We start from the raw sequence: 20,882 nt of genomic DNA on the forward strand, positions 1-20,882 counted from the left end.
ATGAATACCACTACTGAAAGTTACTGAATACTGTTACAGGTGTCTCCATGCTTACCTTAAGTGGAATTTGTTTAAAAGGATTGTACTATATTGAAAAATGTTGGTCCATTAGAAGGGGCTTATCTAAAACAGCAAAGAAATTATACTTGCCACTCTTCTTGCCCCTCCTAGATGTGTGCTACTTCTACTGAGGTCAGTAATAGGCTGTAGCAGTCACGTGCCATTGATGTGGTATCTACACTGCAGCCTACAGCTGTGTACGGTTAGAGACCATTGGTGATGAGTGTGTGGAAACTTCTAAAGGTTTTCCATTCCCAGTATTGATATAATCTAAAATGATCAACACTGAACAGATTCAGAATGTCAAGGAACCCTTGTCAGGGGAAATTTGAGGAGACTGAGACACAGGCTGCTATGAAGTACTGAAATGACTCATAATGTTGGCAATGGCATTTATAAAATCAGCTGAAAGTGATATTCTTGAGGGGAGACTTGTTTTAAGGCCTCTAGCCTCAATACAAAATCTGTAACAGGTCCCCTAACTACTTCATGGAATTTCCATAGAACAGTGATGGGGAACCTATGGCACAGGTGCCAGAGATGGCACTCAGAGCCCTCATTGTGGGCACCCAGGCCATCAACCCAGTACAGAGTTTACTCAAAGCATCCTCCTTCAGTCCCAGGCAGCTCAGGAGGTACCATGTAACACATGTTATTTTGAAATAACACATCCTTGGCTGCCTGGAACTGCAATAGAACCCTGGCGGGACACTACAATGATAATCTGAATTTCTCCTCATTCTTTGTACTATATTGGTGTCCTAAAGACACTGATATGTTTGAAAGCTGTGACAGAGCAGGGTTTAACATTGTAGACTAGTCCTAATCACATGCTCCTTAGGACTTCTTTTTCTAGGAACTTCTTTTATATAACAGAATACAACGATTTTGCAGAAAAAGTGTTTTAAAAATGATTTAAATTAGTCTACGGCGCGTAGGCTTATGATATTATTTTTCTGGTTAGCCAGTAAAGGTATCATTCCTTAAGAACTTTTTTATTAGTTTTTATACAAAAGTATTTACATGAGATTTTTCCTGGCTAACACATCTACAATTTTTTCAACATATTATGTCACTTGAGCGCCTAAGCTTATAATTTATTCACTGCAGCTCACATGTTCAGTCCTGCCTGGTCACTCCTGGTCCTGCCCATTGAGATTGCAAATAGCCAGTGAGGTCAGGGACCAGGTGGGATTGGACAAGTGAGGGGGATTGAATAAATTATAACCCTAATTGGCATAATTTTAAACTCTTTTACTGCAAAATCGCACCATTCTGGATTATAATAACAGAAGTTCCTAGCATGTGATTAGGATTAGTTTACCATCAGTCAGTCTGAAGGTAGATGTCCTTTAAATTGGCACTTTGCAAAAGATAAGTGGGATTTTAGTTGTAATTTGGGCAATTGGTCTCTAAAAGGTTTTCCATCATTGCCATAGAATATGGGAAAGAAACACTTTATCGGCCCCCATTGGAACCCTGGTCTAGCTGGACCACAATTTTGTATATACAAGCTTCTATTATACCTTTCTATTATTATTAATGGACAAGTAGCATTGAATTCCATGTTTTTCCCCCACTATGAATAATGGTAGAATAACCAAAGATACATTACATACAGGGAAACCTATTGACAACTGAAGACCCTCCTTTTACCTTCCTTGTTTAGTTTCCATTATACTCTTTTATAAAAGAAATCGCTAAATCCCTAAATATATTGGAATGGGGTTTATTGGGGTAATTGTGTGCTGCAGTCAAGAACCTTAATTCTAAGGATATAGCTCATTCCGTTTCCATGGTTCTTCAAGGTACCTGGTTTATTGTTAAGAGTGGGGGACCCTACTCTATTCCCTACATTATAATTAAATAAAAGTATAGGTAATGTGGATATTCAAAGGATGCAATAGCAAATAGTGAGGATAAAGATGCACAGAGTAATGTTAAGTGGCTATGGTTTACCTTAAGATAAGTTCTATTATCATATTATAGTCATATTGTATTATCCAATAAAAGCGTGTGGATCCATTTTATGAACCACATTCATTTGTTTAACCTCCTGTAATTCTAGCTTTTTCATACAGTTAGAAAACTGTAATTATCCTAGGCCACTATTCAGTATCATGTCATATCGGCTTAGTATACAGTGTGGGGATTTATCAGAGTTTGTATGCCAGTTTCCTGCTGTACAAGGGGAAGTTCCTGGTGAAGTGAACCAACGAGGAACTGTACTTGCGGAAGGTCCTGGTTTAGATTTGCCCCAACGCACACCGGCTGGGCAGGCCAAAGCCTGTAGATATATCTGGTGCTGTGGGAGGGATGATGTTCCAATTATTATTAGTTATGCAACTATACTACTACATATGACAAACACTTATATGTTTGTTATGTTATCGACTTACATAAATTGCTGCATAATGTCCGAACATCCCTTGGCCAAGTTTAGTCCTGAAAGGTCCTGCTTTTTATGCTTTGCAGTGAAATGAAGTAAGAAAAGCACTAAGGACATGGAAACCCAGAGTTTTGTTTCTAACTCACTTTAAGTTTTTCATCTTATGTATTACTGAGAAAATTCTTTAGGAAAACATCTATACAGCAGCTGTGCTGCTTTCCGAATTGAGTTTCTTTCTTATTGCTGTTATGTGTGGCTAAACCAAATGCGGGTAATTTTACTGTATCGGTCATTTTCAAAGCATCATAATCCACCAAAAAAATCATATTAAAAACATATTGGTATTATTTGCCTTTCCATTCAAGCACAAAGCTTTAGCAAACACACCAGTACAAGTCTGTAGCATCTAGTGCGTATCTAATAGAAATTAAATCAAGTCCTGACTCAATTTAATGCAGCTTCAGTGAATAAAAATGAATTATGTCCAGAAGATATATTCAAGATAGAGAGCCTACCATCTACAGAGAATCATCTGCAATTTCCTGCATGATTAAAGAGCTGGAGATGGCACTTTATATCATTTAATAAATAAAGATTTATAGCCGGTATCGGAGTCAAGCAGGAAAGAATTTTGCGTAAGAGCAGTGTACTCCCAGTCTACTCCAGAGACTAGCACAATGTATTACCCTTGCCAATGTAGAATGTACTGAAGAAGTGCAGGGGAGTTAAAAAGAAGCAAAATATGAGGCATAAATTATCAGAATGTAAACCATTTTAGTAGTAAAATAAGTAAGAACACTCACCCACGAGAAATACTGTATGTATCAATGATGAATGCAGGATTGGTATTTGTAAAGTGGAATATCTCATTTATTTTATGTTCTTGGTGAGAAAAAAAGAAATTGGTATTTGAAGTGCAGTTAGTTAAGCAATCATTTCCTGTATGGGAAGAGATAATTCAAGGAATAAGGAAGAACAGCAAAACTGAAATACAATTCTGACCCTGTCTGCACTAAGGTGGGACAATGCGAAGACAAAACGTTGTCTTTTCTGTTAGATGGGATCAAAATGGGATCATATAGTCTGGTCAGTTATTTGGGTGCTGTATGCAATATATGGGCCGTCTGTATGTTTTTACGGGGTTGTATCTATCATAAAATGAGTAGAGCCTCTTGGCACAGGTAGCACCACCTGTAGGAAGTGGCCACCATCAAGCTGCTGCCAGTTGATAAAAATTACCCGAATCTATGAGTAAAATTAGAGCCATTATACTAAACTTGCACATGCAATAATATGTTGTATTACTATTGATTTGGCTAGAATGAAGCAGTCAGGTAGCAGAGAGGCCATTTTCACTCTTGATTATGTAGCATCATATATCTGGTTGCAGAAAATAACAGTAATAAACCCCAGTACTTAGAAACTTACATGAAAATATAAATTTAAAGCGCTGTTGATTGCTTTTGTTTTATACCGCCTTTAACTGTGTTCATTTATTCCGAGATTACGGCATGCTTCCTGATTTTACTGTTTGATTGTTTGTTCATTTAATTACATGTTTGAATGTAAGTAATTGTTGTTGCATGAAAACATTGGAAGGAAAAAACCTCAGAAAATAGTTGCTTTATCTGAATGTAACACGTTACCAGTCTCTAACCACTAGGAGTGGTTCTAATTGTATACTGTGGTATTTATTATGATGGCGATGATTGTAAAGCGTTTTGTTTTCTCTGCTTTTGGATTAACAGTTATTTATCATAAGGCGGCTAAGTAAGCAGCAGAAAATTGGATTAGCTTAATAATCATAATGCTTAATACCAAGTGTTGTCATTCCTATGCCTTAAAACGTTTTCAATACCTAGACATAAAATTAAAAAAAAGAACCTAGAATAGAAAACTATCCTGTTACATGAATGAATTAGTCTTAGTAATGTTTCCTTTTTTTTATGTCTGTTGGTGCATGCTAATAATCCTTTCTGTATGAAATTAAAGGAATATGGGGTAACAGCAAAGTCCTGAAGAAATCTTTGGGTGTTTTAATCTTGGAATTTGTGTAGTGATGTAATATATCATGTGCAACAAATATATGGTAAGTGTTTTTCCGGCTAATCAAAAAAGATTTGCGTGGGTTTGTTCCGGGTCCTCTGGTTTCATCCCACACTTCAAAACATACTGGTAGGTTGTTCAGATTGTGAGCCCCATGGGGACAAGGACCAATTTGACATGCTTTGTGCAGCGCTGTGTAATCTGTGTGCGCTGTATAAATACGGAATTATTATTATCTATTGCTGGCGCTTATCATTTTCTACACCCTGACATTACCAGGTCTTGTGCAGGTGAATGGGAGGAGGAGGGAATAAGCGCCAGCAAGAGATGTGAACAATTATAAGCAGTGCACTTATTTTCAATCCTAACCCTGTTTGAGGATCATAGCCATGACATGTAAGTGTGCTTCCTTCTAAACACAAAGGGGGAGTTAATTAAGAATTACATTTAGAACACCAGTCTTAAAATTCAACCAACGGCGGTCCTGCGCCCATATCCACTAAGAGGGTCTGTCTCCTAGTGAATATGGGCACAAACACTGCCAGTTCAGACCTGTAGAACAGATCGGAACGGACGGAATCTTTTTGCTATAGTCTTTGCTGGATTTCTGGCAGAGACTATAATAAAGGTAATGGGCCAGGTGTGCATGCCCCAGGCCACCCTCTGCCTGCCCCTCTCCTCACCTGCTATCTCTCCCAACACTTTCATGGAGGATGGAGAATGGGCAGGGACAGAGAGATTCAATAACAATAATACATTTTTATTTATTTTGTCAAGAATAGAACAAAATACAAACTTGGTCACAGATTTGAAAATATTTGTGGCATCTGCAGCATTAGCAACATAAAAGGAAAAGCATAATCATTTCTACCATATCCATCAATACAGTGGTATCACATGGTAAGCATAAACCCTCACATTAGACTTCCATGCTCTGTGGGTTAGATCCTACTTTTAGGGTTTGATTATGCTAATCTGGAACCACCCAACATCCTAGTTTTGACTGGTTAAAACTATTAGCCATTAACAATAACAAAGGGCCAACATTCCTGCCCTCCTCCTATGCATAGTAATACAGAGCGGGTTACTAGTATCTTCTAGTATCTAGTTTTATGTGACTTTACCTTATGAACATTCAATGAAAAATGATGTATTGGGGTCTCAGTTGTGTCTCTTCAGTCAGGCTACCTAGGTATACCTGGATTTAATGATGAGTGAGACTTAATATATTGATCCCACATATTGTAGAAGCTAGAAAGAGAAATGCTTCTGAAGGCCAATAGTTTTTTTAAGGAGCAGTGCTCGGCCAGGATATCCTTAAGGACATGCATATTCAAGCGGGACTTACTCTTCCAGTTTCTTGTTATAAAGAGTTTAGCAGATAATAAAACATGTCCTTCTAATTTACGAGATTTCTTGGGGATTTTATTTATTTCCATGCATGAAAGGGCCAAAACAGAAAAAAGTTGGATTTTCGATAAAGAAAGCGAAAATGTTTTTCCAAAACAGACTAATAGCTTTACACCCCCTTAGGCAAGCTCCTCTTAGGTGCTACAATGGCACAATTGAGGTCTCTTCCCTCAGCTCACTCACCATCTGTATCCCTTTTTGCATCCAATGTTGAATTGGGAGGAAAGGGTTTAAGACTTTTAAACAATGAGTTTCAACGGGGGAGAAATAGAAAGGGAAGTAGCAATAGCTTGACTCCACACTTCTATTGAGGCCCACAGGGCTGGAATGGAATGAAAGGGTAGAGTACTTACAATACTTAATACTAACAAGATAGCTTCCTTGGTTACGGCCACCTGTGCTGGAGGGATTGCACAAGTAAACAAAAAGTTTTTGTATATGAAATGTCCAGGAGTTACTACATGACCATCAGCTGTCCTGTGGTAATGACTGCTGAATACAGGAGGTCAGGCAGGGCTCAAGAGCGCATGTCTGGCCACTGCTGCCAGAGTGTGAGGTGGTCGTAACCGAGGAAGCCATCTCGTTTCTAAGGGACAACATGGCTATGTTTATGAGAAATTATCTTCACACAGGAATTTATTTTTTTAATAACATCCAATTGAAGAAATGTTTATATATGGAAGATTAGTGAAACTGAATGTGAATGCCCAGACGAGAATACCCCTTTAAGGAACAGATCAATTCTCGAGAAAGACTTATGCTATAGTGTTTAGACATCTAATGCTATCATGTAAGCCCACCTTCAACAACCATTGGCCCAGAGACAGGGGAGACATTGTGCCCTGGTTAGTGGAATACATTTTTGGATTCGGGACCAATTTAAAATCACACACACTATCACAATTTCCTCCTGAATTTTCCATACCTTTTTTTACACCTTGTTGAGAAAAAGAGTCTCTAAAGAATTTGAACTATACGAGGACAGTTCAATAAGTACCGGTGTTAGAAATGATGACACCATTATTTCAAATTTCATTTTTTTATTTTTCAGCATAGTCCCCTTTTAGAAAGATACACTTCCCCCAACGTTCCTGCCATTTTTTTAACCCCTCCAAAAATTAGGATTTGTCGAACTCTCCAAAATCATCCTCTGTCTCGGCGATAACTTCCTTGTTTGAGTTAAATTTTATTCATCAAGCCATTTTTTCATGTTAGGGAACAAGAAAAAGTCGTAGGGATCCAGATTGGATGAATATGGGGGTCCAGCAGCAATTCATAATGCAATTCATGCAGTTTGGCGGCGACAACTCAGGATGAATGTGCTGGTGCGTTATCGTGGTGAAACAGCACCTTCTTTTTCGCCAAATGCGGCCATGTCTCCTTCAATTTTTTGTAAAAGTGGTCCAATAACTCACTGTAGTATTGTCCAGTGATCGTTCATCGTTTTTCTAAAAAATCCATGAGGATGACACTGTTCGCATCCCAAAAAATCGTCGCCATGACCTTTCCTGCCGATGGGACCGTCTTCGCCTTCTTTGGAGCAGATTCACCGGGAGAAATCCCTTGTTTTGATTGTTGCTTAGTTTCTGGTATGTAATGATGAAACCATGTTTCATCAACGGTGACAAATAGATGCAAAAACTCCTTTGGATCTCGTTTAAATTGCTCCAAACACTGCTTTGAAGTTAACAGCCGCATCCGCTTGTTGTCCACCGTGAGCAATCGCGGCACCCATTGGGCCGACAATTTTTTCATCGCCAACTTATCATGTAAAATATTTATTGCCGGTCCAGTCAACACACCTTTTTTGAATGATTTCCTCGGTAACCATGTCTGCCTGGCATCCTGGTCACTCCTCATCAAAAACGGATGTTCGCCCACGTTTTAATTTGTTGAACCAATATCTAACTGTGGTCATAGATGGCAAATTGTCCCCATAAACAGCATCCAACTTTGCTTTTATCTGCTTGCATTTTTTCCCATCCCAAAATAAAAAGCGAATTACCAAACGATACTGTTTTTTTTCCATCTTAGCCAAAATCACGTAATATGTCTTACTCAAATGGCTGCCAACTCCAAACTAACCAATCAATCAGTCTGCAATTTGTTTTGCCGTTGTTTGATATATGGCAGCACAAGATGATAACACCAACTTCCCTCAGGAACGCCCTCTGTCGTCAAACATGGGTACTTATTGAAGCGCCCTCGCAGACATTGATAAAACAAATGATAAAACAAAGTTTTAATTGAGCGAATCATGGCAAAGTATCTAACCTCCCCCCCCCCCATCTAGCAGTGTTGTGTGAATGGCAAAATCCAAATTGTCCCTTACTGCTATGCTAACTCCTGCAACTTTTGTTGGCGCTTTGGCCGAGATTGGGTGATTGGGTAAAGTGGGTCTCTTGCAAGCAAATCATATCTGCCTTCCCTTTTATAACATCTCTCCACACAGATGCTCTCTTGAATGGGAAGTTAAGACCCTTAGCATTCAGATTCATAAGTTTTACTCTGACTCCACATCATCCTCTGCACACACCCCATACCGAGCTGTCACGTGACAAACAGTCACATGATTGGGAGGACGCAAGCTATTATTTATTAGACATTTTTATGTGTCTCTGATTTGTTGCCATTTTCATTGGCCATTGCCATTGGCAACTAGAACATTTCTGCTCTCAGACTTCTTCTGATAAATTTCCCCTATAGTAAATAATTATTTCATAAATCACAATCTAATTAATTTCATAGTTAGCAGAACTACCATACTCAACACTTGCAGGAAGACTAGGAATACACATATAGAGAAGTAGAGATTTACTGTTAGCCATGAGTCCAATGTTATTAGCATTGCATCCCATTAGATCGCTGACCATTCATTGTTATCTCTGTTCCTCCTAGGAATTGTGCTGCTTTAAGTAGGGATGTGCAGTATATGCTTGTAACACTTGAGATACGCTGCTCTGAAGGTTCCCGAGTGCATACATTCCTACAGATGTCTTTGAAGTTTATGGAATAAGATGATCTATAAGGTCATTTCAATTGATATGAGAAATCTGCCAAAATGGCTACAAGATGAAAGCTTTAGTCCACATGAGCCATCATTACTTGGACGTGATGAGAGATCCAGTTATAATGGCGTCTTTACCATCATATTTTATATTATTTAAACATATTTGACAGCTTCCATCTCCAATAAGAATAATGGGTAATCAAGTTTCACTAAACATGTTTTATCTTTTAGAGATGAGATTGTATTATAGATAATATGGCGATAGTTTGTTTAAATTGCTTCTATATTCACATAAGAGCACTCTACAGTTCACCAAGACATGAGAATCTAGTTAACTGCGAGCTTCAGATTATTACTGGCAATGTATTCAGTACTAATTCTAAGGATAAATCAATAGGAGACATAGTCTATCTGTAATATAAGGAATAAATTGAGAACTTTTCTGTTAATTTGTATTGTGATATATACCGTTGCTTCGTCTGATCCTCTGATGAGTCATAATGTTGCATAGTAATTGTATAAAGCAGTTGAGACTGCTTTGTGATATATAGACCATTCACATACTAGTGAGAGGCCACTACAAGCTTCGGTAGGAAATAGTAAGCACTGGTCCACTCACAGCTGTATACCACCAACAAATTGGTAATTTGCATAGGGAAAAAGAGAGAATGGAAAGAGTGAAAATATAACTATTACTTAATTTTATCAAGATGAGATACACTTTTTGTCCCATAAAACAGATTTGCATATGAATTAAATTTCATGTAAAAATTCATCAAGTCACCACTGTGGAAGTGATTATTCCTCATGTTGGGATTAATGGCAGATTCAAAATGTCCCCAGATGTTTCACACAATCTGCCATTAGTAATGCCATTATCATTCCCCTAATTTTAGTCTACCAGGAATTATTAGGGCATTCAAGCTATGTATCTGCAGTTAAGTTGTTATGTTCGCTTTATTATTGCAACTCCCAATTTGCTAGTTATAAATAAAATGATGGGTCACATTTACTTAACCGGTCCCTCAGAGTTCCCGAAAGTGCATTGTCCGACGACAATGCACTGTGCTTCGATTCACTAAGATCGTGTGCCCGATATCCTGCATGTGTCGCTTCCCCGCTCAGGTCCACTGGAGTTCACCATCTTCTTCCCGATGTATGTAAGTGCATTGGATGCGACACAATTTGAATCTTAAATTCCTTGCTCAGTCTGAATCAGTCAGATCGTCCGACGACCCACCCCCCTGATTTCTGTTGCATAAAAGCCGGCGCCACTGCGCCAAAATCCGATCGCGTGCGTCACAATCCCCTGCTACATCCCTGTCACAGCGGCACAAATCCCGAAAATGTCGGAAAGTCAGATGGAAATGTGATCTGTGGACCCTTGGTAAATAAGCCCCAATGTATCTATGTGCATTTCGAATCATTGGGCTGTGATCAATGCTGCCGCCATTCCCAGGTGGGCGTGTCAGTGTTTGAAGCACCGCCCTCTCACTCTGCACTAAAAGCGGTGAAATCCACTCCTGCCCTCAGCTTCTGGCTATCTATTACACAAATTCATGCCGGACTAAAGGGGCTTAGTCAGAGTTTGCACCACATTAATTACTGACATGGGGCACAATTTTGTCTGTGCCACAGTTCTGCAGCATGAACAAAGAGCACCAACATTTTTTTTTACTTAAATCCCCCATTCAGAAACTAAAAAGTTATCAACCGTGACTTTCACCTCCATTTTAATGAACTATGCCAAGTCTCTTACCTTTGTGCACAAACTGGCACTATGACAATAAATGATAAAGAATGACATTATAAAACAACATCTCCTTCGCAGTTGGCAGCATTCTGACTGACCCTTATCACATTAAGAATGATTTAATGGAAATTCTCATAACCATAAACTGCTGCAAATGAGGTCAAGGTTAAATGAAGCAGATTGTGACCCATCTCTAACAGTGTAAGCTATTACCGGGGGCTACAGGGGGCTTATTTACACCCGCTCCCACGTTATCATAGGGACACAAAGCATGCTGGGATGACTGCGAGCTGTCAGAACAGTTTAAGTAGAGGAAGAATTCCTGGGAACAAAGTTCTTTAAAACATATAATTAAATGTCAACAAAGAAGAATTTCGAGTCAATATTCCCTGTTTTTGTGCTCAGCTGTGTTAAAAAGCCTTGATTGGATCTGAAAAGTGCATTTTTATTCACTTCATGTAATGTATATATTTAACAATATTCCACTTGACAAACAAATAACATGTTGCCTCTCATGCTTTTAAATGCTACCCAGTTAAACAATAGGAAAATGCATTTCATAGATTCAGGGGGCCAGATTCACCTTGAAAGCGGCCACAGGGGACGAATCCTAGGTCTCGCTGCTGCAGGTCAATTGTCTTTTTAGAATATCAGTAGGGAAAGAAACATAGTTAGTATTCTGCAGAACCTGCAACAAGTCGTGCAATGCATCAAAAACACAATGCTGCAGTAAAATGGTGTACAGCTAAGACAGCAATTAAGCTAGTGTAAGAGATACCCTGCTATCCACAAAGGCATGTTATTAATGATGGGGTTAATGCTAATTAAACTTTAGGCCCATAAGAATAAAACGTTTATCTGGATTTAATAGGGTGGGTTATACCTTCTACCTTATAAAAGAAATAAAAGAAAGAAATGTGTAATAATGAAATGTGTCTGCACGGACCCTGCTGTATTCACCTAAGACCAGATGATGACATTAGCATATTTAACCTTTTAATGCTTCACAAAATGTTTGGCTCTTGCTTCTGAATTGGTTTACTGATGCAATAACATTGCATTGCTAATACAATTCTTTCCTTTCATAAGCAGTTTATTAAAATGCACACACACGCACACAGATCCCATTTTCTGTATTTTTTTTAATCACTTCTATAACTTTTCGGCTGTATAAGAATAAAAGCATGACAACTCCCATCAGTGTTCACTCTTTGTTCTGCTAACACACCTTAACCTGTGTCTTCCCTTACTCTCCCTCTGTAATTTTTCTATAGACTGACCAGTGCTGTATTGAGAGGAAAGAAGAGATGAAGAAAAAGCATAGGAAATCTAAACATCTAGAAGGAGTAATAATAATAATTCTTTATTTATATAGCGCACACAGATTACGCAGCGCTACACAGAGCTTGCCAAATCAGTACCTGTCCCCAATGGGGCTCACAATGTAATCAACCTACCAGTATGTTCTTGGAGTGTGGAAGGAGTTGTTTTTCTTAAACGGAGGGTAGGCTGCACTGTAAAAAAGTCAGTGTAGTATGAATAAACATACTTTACATTCACAAAGGGCGGGTGTAGAAATGTAGGAAGATCATCTTTAATTGGTTAGTCAGAAATCAAAGTCCTTAAAGGAAACTTACCATCACGAATCCACTGTATTAGGTAGATTTGGTGGCAAGTTCCTATAATACGTGACAGTTGTGTCCATTCTTTTTATAAAACTTATGGTGGTCCAGAAATTCATAAAAATCTTATATAAAATATATATTCAAATTTACTTGTGAGGCTACTGGGGCGAGGAGTAGCCTTGCGGTGGAGCAGGTGCTTCGGCTACTCAACATCCCAGCAGTTTCTTTTGAAGCTCACTGTGAAGCTGGAGTTCTGCGCATTTATTTCTGGGCCATTAAAAGTTTTATTTGAAAAAGTATATGACTTCCATGTATTACAGGAACATCCCACTGGATCTACCTTATTAGGTGTATCCCTGATGGTAACCAAATTGAAAGGATGGGTATTTACATTGTAGTTCCATTGACCCCTTAGCGATCTGCTCCGTACTAGTACTGCGCTGGCTCCCGCTATTAGCGCTCAGCTGATGCCGAGTCAGCTCTGCATCGGAGCTGATCAGGCATCGGGAATCACAGTAACACCCGTGGTCGTAGTGGGCTCTGTTCGTGGGTGTTTAACCCGTTAAATGCTGCGTTCAGGGTGACTGTGGCATTTAACTTGCCTGCCAGGGGTCTCTGCCCCCCACACAGTCTTTGGGGGCTGCTGATCATTCCTGTGGCAGCCCTGAGGACTGATCAGGACCCCAGAGCTGCCTACAGGCAGTGCCAGTAAGATGGCGTCTACAATGTCATCTAAAAGTAACAGTGTCAGCCTATGCATATGAACAAGCAATCATCTGTCCTAAGGTGGAAGAAATTAAAATGTTAAAAAAAAAATTAAATGATAAATAAATTAATAAAAAAATGTCCCTTAGCCCCAAAACATATAAAGAGACATATGATTTAGACATTTTTGTGCATATTAAGAAAACCCCACATACATAGTATCACCGCGTCTGTAACAACCCATAGAATAAAAGTAAATAATTATTGAATCCGTATGATGAACGCTGTAATAAAAACTGTTAAAAACCTGCCAAAAAGTATGATTTTTACCTATTTAATACCACAAAAGTGCAATAAAAAAATTATCATAAAAACATATGTACTCCACAATGACACTGTTGCAGAGCACAACATGTCCCGCCATCAACCAGCTCTGTGGCCAAAAAATTAAAGATGTTATGCCACTTGGGAGACATGCACAAATGATAGATTTTTCCCCACATTAGGGTTTTATTTGGCAGAATTTAGTAAAACATAAGAAAAAATATTCAAGTATGGTATCCCCATAAACGTATTGACCCATAGAATAAAGATAACATGATTATTAGGCTATACGGTAAACACTAAATTTTTGTGCAAAAAAGGCTGTCTAGCATTAGCAACCTTTTTGTATATTTTTAAAAAGTACTAGTTTGCAAATACATCTAACTTTCATCTAAACAGCTGGATTTGTTAGATAAATACAATGATTCCATTGGAAACCAGTGCACCACGAGTTGTTGTAAATTTCGAAAAGTTGCAAAAAGGTCTCTGTGACTTTTCTGTTCTAACATTAAAAGAAAGGTAGTGTTAAATCTCCAAGTTTTTTTCTGGGTTTTGTGTTTCCATTTTCACTCTGCTCCTTCCAAGAGAGATATTTTGTTGAGTTTCCCATTTACAAAGCAATATGAGGCTCTTTATCTGCAAGACAAAATGTACTTTCTAGGTTTAATATTCTGTCATGTACCGGAAAGCTGTAAAAATTCCTACACCTGATTTCTTTTAGTCTGCCACTAAAACTGCTTCGCTGCCCTTCCAGTTGATTATATAAAGGGTGTGAAAGATCTGTCATTATCCTAGCCACTTTTTTGAGCATGCAACGACGCAGCCTGTCTTCCCAATACTCCATTTTCACACCAATTATGCCTTTGGCTTTTTTAATAATCTTCCTGGATTTACATTGGTCCTGAGCAGACAGACACGGACCCCATGCACAAGCCCCATACACAAGAGTACTAAGTACCATGGACTCGTAAAAATAATCAAAAGGCAGGTGTTCACAGAAAAGGCTCTGAGCGAACTCAGGAAAAACAACTTACTAGTTGCCTTCCTGTAAACGTAATCCGTCTGAGATTGCCACTTTAATTTTTCATCAATCATTATACCCAGATATTTATATTCCCCTACATGTTCAATTTCAAACCCTTCGGTGTTCAATGGCTCAAACGAGGAATTCTTTTTCCTTAAGTAATCAACTATGATCTCTTTAGTTTTTGACAGATTTAACTGCAGGCTATTTACAGTACACCAGTCACAAAATTCGGACACACTTGTCCTATACCCCCTGTCCTCTCCATCTTTTATCAATCCAACCAAGATTGTGTCGTCTGAGTATTTCTGGATGAAGAACTCTTGGTCGTTCTCATTTCTGGATTAGTTTGACTGCAGAGATACCAAATTTATATATAGTACAGACCAAAACTTTGGACATACCTCATTCAAAACGTTTTGTATATCGCCAAATATAAAAGTTGTAGATTCACAAAGGCATCACAACTATGAATTAACTAAACGCAAAACATTTGGTATTCTATGGTATGGTGTGGCAAAATGCTGTCGTAACCATTCTGGTTCAATATACCTTCAATTTTGAATAAATCCCCAACAGTGTCACCAGCCAAGCACCCCCACACCATCACACTTACTCCTCCATGCTTCATGGTGGGTACAAGGCATGTAGAGTCCATTTGTTCACCTTTTCTGCATCACACAAAGACATAGTGGTTGGAACCAAAAATCTCAAATTTGGACTCATCAGACCAAAGCACAGATGTCCACTGTTCTAATGTCCATTTCTGATATTCTTTAGCCCAAACAAGTCTTTTCTGCTTGTTGCCTGTCCTTAGCAGTGGCTTCCTAGCAGCTATTTTACCATAAGGCCTGCTGCACACAGTCTCATCTTTTGTTGTAGAGATGTGTCTGCTGCTAGAACTCTGTGTGGCATTGACCTGGTCTCTAATCTGAGCTGCTGTTACCCTGCAATTTCTGAGTCTGGTGACTTGGATGAACTTTTCCTCCGCCGCAGAGGTGACTCTTGATATTCCTTTCCGCGGGTGGTCCTTATGTGAGACAGTTTCTTTATACAGCTTGATGGTTTTTGCAACTGCACTTGGGGACACTTTCAAAGTTTTCCCAAATTTTCGGATTGACTGACTTACATTTCTTAAAGTAATGGTGGACACTTGTTTTTCTTTACTTAGCTGCTTTTTTCTGGCCATAATACTAATTCTAACAGTCTATTCAGAAGGACTATTTGCTGTTTATCCACCTGACTTCTGCACAACACATTTGATGGTCCCAACCCTATTTATAAGGAAAGAAATCCCACTTTCTAAACCTGACAGGGCACCTGTGATGTGAAAACCGTTTCTGGTGACTACCTCTTGAAGTTTATCCAGAGAATGCCAAGAGTGTGCAAAGACGTTCACAAGGACAACTTGAATCCTCCCGCTCGCCGGGTAACGGCAGCTTAAGTGAACCTGTTGCATGTTTTATTAATCATTATCTGAAGCCATTAGTGGAGACTTTCCCTTCATACCTGAGGGATTCAATGAGAGCACTAAAATTACTGGATTCAGGTTGTGTCTTTTTTTACATTATTATTCATGTGAGATGCTCTTTTAACCCTCTACATTGTTCTGTAAATATTCTTTGTTAAGAGTCCCCTGAAAATGAAGATCTGTGGGGCCCAGAGCAGGACCTCCAATAATAACGCAGCCTTGTCTGCATCTCCTTGCTCCTCCTGAAGTACCAGGTAGCTAAGGATGTGTACCTTCAAAATAGCACTGATCAAAGCACATCCTGGGTGGCCAGGGACGGCAGGAGAAGATTTTGGGTCCTTTCTGGAAAGTCTGTGCTGGGGTTATGGTCTGGGTGTCCACAGAGAGTGCCCACCTCTGGCACCCGTGCATTGGTTCGCCACCACTATCCTAGGTCATGCTTGTTTTTCTTAGTTATGCTTATAGGTTTCTTTTTAACATTCATATATTTCTTTATGCAGCATTTACTTTGCTGTCTATATGACAAATGCCCTTGTCTTTGGGTTACAATGATCATAAACATACCAAATTTATATGATTTGTTGTGTTTAACCATAGCACTGAAAAGTTTAGCACCAAAGGAACACAATGCAACACTTACCCATTCACAGTATGCTAAAAGTTTTCCTGTTACAAGATTATTTTTTTATAGAAAACACATTTATTTCTCTGTGAACATTTATAACATTATTCAAAGTATAATGCAATTCTGAGGACGATAATAGCTTGACATTTATTATCAGACACGTTAACAACAAATGTAATTTAACCGAAAACTTTATGGCTATGTTTTTATATTCTCATTCTGTTTACTGAATAATATGTCAGTGATATTTCGTTGTTGACAGGACTAAAATATTAATAGGAGCGGTAATACCGACATTAATTCATTGTTTTGTTTATCTTTACTGCTCATATGAAAAAAGAGAATTACAATGTAACACACATCAATTACAACATTAAATATACTCCAGCTAAAGAATTAGCTTCCAATATGTTTCTTACATTGTTTTGTATTATGAAGCTATGCAAAAGCAAATCGTTTTTACAGAATTACAATAACCAAATTTTGCTAATCTAAAATTATGGACTTTAAATGAGATTTTCTCTTAGTTTAATGCAACAGCACCAAGTATTCATACTTAAATACATTTTTGTATTGTGTATGGGAGGATGTAGTGAACACTTTTGAATATACTTTATTAACAAATTTTGCTTTGTTTGAAAAAAAAAACCCAAGCCATTCTCTCCAATAGAGATGCGTATTTCTCATGTAACAGTGTGTGTCTATGGAGGCTGCATGAGCTCACATCTAATATCCCTATGTTTGGTTAAACAGCTCTGGTAGTGATGATTAACCCCTTTCCTTTCAGCTTGATGTTTGAACATTATGCTTAAAGCATACTACAGCCAGGTAGAGAGCAAAAGGGGTTAACACTCACAGCTGTGTAGAAAACAGGAGAGAAGAGAGACATCTGTCTTCAATCCTGTAGACAGATTTTCACTAGCAACGTAGATGTAACATTGTAACTAGGGGGCACTTTACAACCCGTTACTTTACAAATTAACAAGAATTTGTTAATGAAGTATATTAGAAGAAAGTTCACAACTGCCCCCTCCCCACAATATCAAAAATCATCTGAAATGACGGTTACTCTTTAACTGATTGTTACCTAGTTTTTTGCCACTAGCATTCCTAGTCTTTTCATTGGTTCCTACTTTAAATAATGTATGATTAGAAATGAGCGGGTTTGTCAAAATTCAGGTTCAATGGGTTCGTCCAAATTTCAGTTCAGGATCCAGATTTTGATAGACCCCATATAAGTCAATAGGGACCTGTATTAATGGTTTTAAAATAGGGATAGAAAAAGGCTAGAGAGGTGAAAAATGGTGGGAATAAGAGGGCAGTTGCCCTGCCCACAATACACTGGGGAAAATACAATATATATATAAGAAGCAATGGAAAACCCACAAACCCTTGCTCTCATTGCATTTAAAGGTGCTCTGGGTGTTCAGACCCAGTTATTTTCTATGAGGTCAAATAAGCAGTTGGAATACCACAAATCCTAGCTCTCGTGCAGTTATAAGTGCTCTGGGTTTTCAGACCTGGTTATTTTCTCTGCGGTAAAATAAGCAACGGAAAAACCACAAAACCTTCCTCTCACTGCGGTTAAAGGTGCTTTGGGTGTTTAGAACCAGTTAATTACTAAGAGGATTTATGTTGCAACAGTAAAACAGACATCTCATCCTTCATCTCACTATGTTTAAAATTCTGGTAGTTCAGAATTCGTAAATTTCAAGTTCTGAGAATACAGAAAGTTAAACTTTGCGGAATGCTGAATTTAATTGTGCAATTGAAAAATTTTATCTTGACGTTCCGGAAACACACAATTGAAATATTTTAAGTTTAAGTTCCAGGAACTTCACACTGTGGGACAGCCACTGCCATAAGATCTTTAAAGCTGTCTGTCTCAACCAGTTTGAATTGGAGCAATATAAAGGCCAGCTATTTTGTAGTGCTCCTCTTCAGGACCAAAGCTTGCGTTTTTAATCGGCCAAACCTCTGCTTTTTCTCCATTATTTGGGAGATGGAGAGCTGAATGGCTGGATAAGGGTGACGGTGGTGTTGCTGGTGGTTCTGCTTGTGTTGGTAGTGGTGGAGTTGTAGCATCTACCCTTTCCAAGGAGACAGGTGGCATTGTGACTTAGGAGGCAGTGGAACATACCAGGCTAACTGAAGTAGCAGGGGGAGCCGTTGGTGTTTCTAGGGTATTTTTGGCTTCTCAGCCACTGCAGCTCATGTTTACTCTGCAGGTGCTTGGTCATACATGTAGTGCTCATATTGTTAAGACTGCGTACAAATAACACATTTTTCAAAATTTGAAAAGCGATTAGATGCAGTTTGTGTTGATTTTGCACAATTCAGAATGGCTTTATTTGCAAACTGCTGTTTTCACTTCAGTTTTTATTTGGGATTTTTTGTAAGATTGGATTCATTGCAGTTTAAAAAAAAAAGCACTGCTAACACATATGTGCGCACAAAATAAACTATGTGCAAGATGCGCATTGACAATAAACCTACAATGCCAGCCAATTTATTGCAACACATAGAACATAGAACAGTGCAAAAAAATCCACACAACGATAATTGTCCCCCAAAGTCTTCTTCCCTGCAGTTATGAGTCACCAAAAAACGGACACTGCATAAATGAGATCTGCTTAAAATGAAGATTATAAGTCATGTAATGGCCAGAAATCATGTGACGCCTCATGTTCACATGCTGGATTGCTCATTTCTGCCACGTTTGTTAAATTAATAGATACACCTATCATTATTATTATTATTATTATTATTAATACTCCAGACCCCTACAATACTCCAGACCCCTACTTAGCCAAAGGTTTACAATAATAATAATAATAATAATAATAATAATATTCCTTTCTTTATATAGCGCACACAGATTACACAGCGCTACACAGAGCTTGCCAAAGTCCCTTTCCCCAGTGGGGCTCACAATCTAATGAACCTATATGTATGTTTTGAAGTGTGGGAGGAAACCAGAGGAAACCCGCACAAACATGGAGAGAACATACACATTTTTTGCAGATGTTGACCCAGGGACTTGACCCCAGGTCCTCGGCTCTGCAAGGCTATAATGCTAACCACTAAGCCACCATTCTGCTCCTATGAGAAATAGCTACCAGCTATAAGACACCTTTGAAATACAATGCACCTGGTTTACTAGAATTAGTAAATATATCCCTAATTTGGACCATTTGGCATTAGCCTAGTAGGGGTTTATTTGCCTCTGCATCAACACTCTATGACATGTAGGTTGGTCTTTTTCCCACCGTATGTACATGGTTGGCAATGTTCAAGTTGCTGGGTTTTGCTAGCTTTAGTATGATGTCTTATCTCTCATTTAGTCTTACTATATGTATGTACAGGACAACTTGTTTACATTTCTTGTAAAACCTAAATTTACATCCTACCTAACAATGGCCTAGGTAGATCTACAATCATCAAATTTATAGCAGATCAGGATCCCCTGATCATGACATGTACCTGAAATTGTTACTAACTGCATTTCTCAAAGTAACAACTATTACTAGAACTGAACACAGAAAGCTTCCTTACAGCCTTCAGGCTATGGAAACCTGTAATGTCACAGTTACACAAGAGGGGCAACTGGGGAGGCATGATTTAAATCCTCACAGCAGCTCTATGTAACAAGAAGAGGGGCAACTGGGGAGGCATGATCTAAATCCTCACAGCAGCTCTATGTAACAAGAAGAGGGGCAGATGGGGAGGCATGATCTAAATCCTCACAGCAGCTCTATGTAACAAGAAGAGGGGCAGATGGGGAGGCATGATCTAAATCCTCACAGCAGCTCTATGTAACAAGAAGAGGGGCAGATGGGGAGGCATGATCTAAATCCTCACAGAAACTCTATGTAACAAGAAGAGGGGCAGATGGGGAGGCATGATCTAAATCCTCACAGTAGCTGTGTGTAATAAGATTACTACTATAGTGATACAATGCTATCAGGAATTATTGTATGTAATCTGTATATATTAGACTGTTGGATGGATGCGGATCTTGTCTTTCCAGCTTTCTTTAGCAGCAGAACAAAACACATTGAAAACAATCAAATAAGATATATATATATATATACAAGTAGACAACAACACACAATTTCCTAAGTGTCGAGGTCATTGTGTAGTCCTTTGTGAATATATCCTTAAATGAGTAAAATAGCGGTATTTTCAGCTTATTTCACAAATTATATCTATTTTAAAGCACTGAATAAAAATGTAAATTAGATAACTGCATAAGAACACTGATCAAAATTAGTTAACGTTTTCGTATCCTGCAAGTTATTGGTGTTAATCTATTTAACTGGCAGCCTAACTTGCCTAATTTTACTGACTTTTAAAAATGGTGTGCAGCTCCAAAGTGATTGCACCTGCAACATCCCCCACCGGGGCCTAGCCTTTTCTCGGGGCCTGGAGTCAGCCGGG

This window comes from Engystomops pustulosus, chromosome 4, assembly GCF_040894005.1.
Source record: "Engystomops pustulosus chromosome 4, aEngPut4.maternal, whole genome shotgun sequence".
In the NCBI taxonomy this organism is placed as follows: Eukaryota; Metazoa; Chordata; class Amphibia; order Anura; family Leptodactylidae; genus Engystomops; species Engystomops pustulosus.